This window comes from Talpa occidentalis, unplaced genomic scaffold, assembly GCF_014898055.3.
Source record: "Talpa occidentalis isolate TD23 unplaced genomic scaffold, MPIMG_talOcc4v2.1 talOcc4.17, whole genome shotgun sequence".
NCBI classification, from domain to species: Eukaryota; Metazoa; Chordata; class Mammalia; order Eulipotyphla; family Talpidae; genus Talpa; species Talpa occidentalis.
Window position 1 is genome coordinate 10,143,474 of NW_023601754.1, and position 6,000 is coordinate 10,149,473.

Sequence of the window (6,000 nt, forward strand, 5' to 3'; positions counted from 1 at the left end):
GGTGGTTTTTCTGGATCATGTGGTATTTCCACTCTTAAGGTTTTTTTATGTTCTTTTGCGTGTGTGTGTATTTTTACATTGTTGTTCATTTTTATACAATGGTTGATCTCTCAGGTGTAATCCCCATAAAATTCCCATTACCAAGTCACCCATGAACTATCACCGTAGTCTCTCGTGCTATTCCCTTTCATGTTTTTCCCATGTTTTGCTTCCTTTTCCTCCCCCTCCCCTGTGATATATCTCTGATTAATAGTTTGCCTGCTAGTTTTGTGGGATTTTTTTCCTGACCCCTTGTTTGTTTTCTCTATATTCCTCCTATTATTGAAATCATCTGATATTTTTCTTTTTCATTCTGACTTATTTCACTGAGCATAATCCCTTCCATCTTTATCCATGTTGCTCTAAATGGCATGAGTTTATCTTTTTTGATTGCTGAATAGTATTCCATTGTGTATATATACACATCTTGAGCCAGTCATCTGTTTGGGGACATTTAGGTTTTTTCCATATCTTAGCTATTGTAAATAGTGCTGCAGTAAGCATAGGAGTGCAGGTTTCCTTTAAAATGAATGATTTTGTATCCTTTGGGTAGATTCCTTGGAGTGGAATTGCTGGGTGATATGGTAACTCCGTTTTTAGTAGTTTGAGGGTCCTCCACACAGCTTTCTATAGGTGGTTGGGCCAGTTTGCATTCCCACCAACAGTATAAGAAGCTCTGTTTTTGGTAGTTTGAGGGTCCTCCAGACAGCTTTCTATAGGTTCTTGGACCTATATAGAAGAAACAATAATAGAAGAAACAATTATATATATATATATATATATATATATATATATATATATATCTCATTCTTACAGGAGTGAGATGGTATCTCATTGTGGTTTTGGTTTTGATTTACATTTCTCTTATAATAAAAGGTGTTGGGCAGTTTTCATGTGTCTGTGGACCATCTTCTTTGGAAAAGTATTTAGGTCTTTTGCCCATTTTTGGTTGGATTTCTTCTTTGTTTTTGTTGAATTGTGTGAGTTCATCATATGTTTTCTAAATTAACCCCTTGGCAGTTAATGTAAAATGCAAATATCTTCTCCCAGTCCATAGGTTGCCTTTTGGCACATGGGGGAAGACAGATGCAAACTCTCATCCATACATACTAAAGATGTAGATGTCTAGTGGAGACAGAATTTAGGGCCTGGAGTAATGTAAGGTTATTTTTCTTGGGAATTAGGTAATGTGGAGGTGTGGTTCCTGAACTGACTCTTAAATATTGATAAACCTGGACTGGAAGAGAGAAATATGGAAGCATTTCAGAAAGAAAGAGTAATATGTGTTGAGTTAGGTATAAAACCAGTACAACTGTTCTGATTGAAACAGGAATAAAAAGTAGGAATAACAGGAAGTAGTAAGAATTAAGATAGCAAGAAACAGCTGTCATACCAGGAGTAAGAATTCAAAGAGGGCTCATGAAAACAAACTCTTATGAAGTTTAGGCAGGAAATAAGGGATAGTGCAGTGTCCTGGACTGGTAACTGAACAGGGAAGCTCTTACCACATTTTGCCTTGAAAGTGAGAAAGGAGAGAAGACATCTCAGAAGAGTTGTGACTTTTAATCAGAGAATACAAATGCCCTCAAGTGATCTGCAGAGAGGGAGCAGATCTCTTCCATTGATCACCTTTAGCTGAACCAACAAGAAGCCAGAGATAAGGGGTGCAATCAATAAAGGTCAGCCTTCCCAGCACAGAACAGAGAGTTGAAGGGTGCAGTGTTGAATTGGAGGGCCAAACAGAAAATATTCTACCAACTGAGGTAAGATCACCTGAAAACTGCTGCTAGAATCCTTTGCGTAAGCCTCAAAGAGAGCTTGATCTATATGATTGAGAAATGTTGTCTGGAAGTCTTTTTCCTGACCGTATACAAATTATATCCTTTTAAGGAGACTTTTAATCTCAGCTTCAAATGAAAACATTGATTGATCTAGCATTTGATGGGAGCAAAACATAACACAAAATTACAAACGTTCAAAGTAGCTGAATAAAGAAATTTTTTAAAGGAGAAGGAGGGAAGCAAAGCACTAGCCAGCAAATAGGTGACTCAATGGCCAGTGAAATCAATAAGGCAAAACCCATTGTTTGTAAATGAGTAACAGCCTCAGCAAAAATGAACTGCATTCCATTTATTGAGTCCTACTATCCATATTGTACCACTTACTTTTAACACTCTTCTATTCCAGTGGTCAAGTCTGTCTTCTCTTACTTTACTTCCATTTTCTCAGATCATCACCTATATTAGGCATTGGCATTTATTTATATGTATATAGCTCAGGCTACATAAAATAAATATTGATTATGTGGCATAAAGGAGAAACAGTCAGAATTTAGCTTCACTATAAAGAAACAGACCAGACACTTATAAATCCCTCTAGCCCTTACCTAGAGTAGACTTCTATGTGAGTTCTGGGTGACCCTTCCAAAACATTTTGTCACAGGTTCACTGTCATTAGCAGAGAGGAAAAAAATTGAACGCAGGCACCAACAACCACTGCCTTTGACTCCACTAGACCTTGAGCACTTGAACAGAGCCTCTTTCCTAGCAACACATCTGTTCTGACCTAGGCAGTTATACAAAATTTATCTATTGAAAACATAATTAAAATTGCCTACAATGTCAGTTGTAAGGGCTCTCATTATTTAGTGATACTGCAATTGGCTTAATTTTTGTCTTTAGTTTTTTAACTTCTACAATATTATTTTATTCCTACTATAGTACGAATTAGCCTCATAGAACTCAGGGCCATGCTAATTTACACCATAATTATGATATAATAGTCCAAATTCTAGCTCTATCCAGCACAGTATTCTGAATGTTCTCTTATGTACACATAATTCAAATGATGATTTTGAGATAAGTCATTTGCTATGATTATTTAGTTCAAATTAATATAAAGATATTTACTGTTGCCTTTTTATGCAAGCATCAGAATGAGATGAGCTGTACCCACCCCTTACCCTTAAGGATGTTACAGTCTAATAGTTGAAAAAATATCTTTAATACAAATAGTGAATTAGGTTAGTCAGAGCTGCAACACAGTGATATGGAACTTCAAAAATGGGAGAGATCACAATACAAGATTGAATGTGAAGGGATTTTAATAGGTAGAGACTAGCTTTTGGGCATGAAAACATAACTGCTTCAATGCTCCTGTTTATTCATCTATACAATGAAAATATTATTTACCTCATTGGGTTTTTGTGTGGATTAAATGAAAGGGTGAATATAAAGCACTTTTTAAAGCTCATGAAGAGAACATAACAAATGTTAGCTTTAAAAATACCCATTGCAAAGTTCCAGCAGCTGAAATGGACTGGTGGCATTGGGGGAGTTGATCTTAGACGAGATTGTGGGGCTCCGTGGAATAAGGAAAGATAACACAACAGAAGAAAGTTGAAGCAAGAGCCCTAGGCAGCAATGTTATTAAATATATTTTACTTCCTGGAATAAAACAGAAATGGTATTCAAAACTACTCTTGACCCTGTGGGGGCAAGGAGTCTTTGTTTCGCACTGTCCCCCCACCCAGTGCCTATATAAGAGAGCCAGGAAAATAGCTGTTGCATAATAACTACTTGTGGAATGAGCCCGTCTTGTTGGGGAGGTGATGACGAGAGATTCAGTAGTCTTTAGCCTGAGGAAATCAGTCTGTGCAGAGACAAGCAGAGAAGGAAAAGACTAAAATGTCAAAATCTCTACAGTGTGTGTGTGTGTGTGTGTGTGTGTGCATACGTGTATTACTGAAGCACAATGGATATGCACCAAGGGTATCAAAGGCAGCCTGAGCAGTGGAGAATACAGAAAACTCTACATCTTCCATAATGAAGAAGGTACAGCTGAATTGCTGGGGGAGGAGTCTGAGGGAAGGCACTGTGGCAAAGAAACGCAGGGAGATTTAGAAAACTAAGAAAAGGTCAAAAAAATGGTAATGTAAAATCCCTGTCCCCCCAAATTCAGTGGGTTCACACAATCACCCTGTGCGAGCCACTCATACAACCAAGTGCCAAGTAACTGTGCAGGAAAAGTACCAAACTCTGATTGGTCCAGACCAAAGGGAAGGGATAGGCCAAAGGAAGTTCAGTGCCAGTGACATAAAATGTACAGTAGGAAATAAACGTCAAGGCACGCTCATCCAGGATTTGGCAAAAATCTGGAGGGGGCATTGGTCTTCTCATCAAATAGGGTTAGGAAGACCAATAACTTGAAAAATTAACTTCAAATGCAAGGTGACTTTGGCTGCTTGAAGGTTGTACCTGGTATCCTGCTGGCTAATTCTGGGTCAGGAGTCACCACCTTAGAGCAGGACCCCATGTCACGCCCTCTCCTCCCAAATAGGTCTTATACCCCTCCAGAGTACTCTCCTAGCACCTGTATCATGGCCTTTTTCCTGTATTATAATCCTCTGTTTATGTTTTTGCCTCCCCTACTAAACCAAACATTAAGGACTGGGCACAGACTCAGCTCATCAGCATCCGCATCCAGGAAGCTGGGGTCAAACATGTATGTAGAGAGGCAGTGAGGCTCTTAGAGAAAGGGGATCAGGAATACAAAATCCAAGCATAGGCTCAGGTTAGCAACCAGAGGAGCAAAACGAACTAGCAAAGACATCATAGACACAAAGGTTCGACTGTAATATTTTGGTCAAACTTCTAAAATACTGTGCTTTTGGGATTTTGGGGTTTGTACCACCACCGTTTGCTGAAATTTCCAGAAAACAAAATTTAATTGCAGCAGTCACAATAGTGGGAATGATATCTAAATCCTCTTTTCTGAAAAACTGTGTTGATCCTTCACTGTCCGGAAACCGTGGACATGTGCTTCCCTTATACAGCCTTAATTACTTAATCCACGAAAAGAAAAAGGGAAACTTCTGGTAGTTATAACACAAAGCCAAGTGTCTGCAGCATGTCTTTGTGCTGATGACAGGATTTGTGAGGGCTTTTTTTTCCCCCTGTCTTTACTCTCTTGCCATCAAAGAAGGAACCAATTAGGCCAAATAATAATATTTAAAATCTGACAGCCCTTGGGAGCCTGAAATGAAAACCTAAATCTGCCATGTGGATGCTTTGGAGCCTGTGTTGTGTGCATGAACAGGGACTCGCTCCAGCCAGAAGCAGCACACTCCTGGTGCCTGGACATAGCAAAACTAATTAGAGAGAGAACTCCAATTTTCCGTATCTGAATGACACTCCTTATATTTGTTGATGCAGGTTAGACTCTCTCTTCATGTCATAGAAGAACAAAAACAGAATAGACTAGAACACACTGAATAGCATCAAATACTCAACTCGTCCTTGTAACTGCACACACAAAGCAAACTAGGTCTGAGAGGGGTTTTAACATGTGAAGTGTTTGTGCAGAGACCTAAGACTTCTGTAACTGTGTACAGAAGAATTAAATGACAAAAGCAATTTGAGGAATTTGTGTATTTTGTGGCTGTAACTTCTGTATTCCTCCTTTAAAAAAGAAAAATTAAACCTTAGCTATCTCTTTTGGTAAGGGAATAAAAATGGTTGTCTTTTTAGAAAGGAAGACAAAAATGTAGTTTTTAATGTGGGCCAGATATTATGCATTGCCTTTATTGAATTAGCCACAGAGTGTGGTATTTTTCTTTGTGTCACAGGCAGCTCTGTGTCCATGTACATGTGTAGGGACTGAGGGGCAAGAATGCTTTCCTGCATCGCCTCCCTGTGTGTTTGCGTCCTAACACAGCCATGCGTGAAAGTTTTTGTGTGTCTGTGGCCGTGTGCAAAGGAAAGGGACTCCAACTCCATTATTCCAAGCAATTAAACCCCGACAGCACAAGGATGAAGGGAGGCCCTGATTTTCTTTTCCTTTGCAGTAATTGCCTCAGCAATCATCTTTGATCAGGGAAGAGCAGAGGAGGAAAGTCCTGAAAGTTGACATCCCTGGTATAAATATATACATTTACATACACGGGGGCACCTCAGCTCTCCG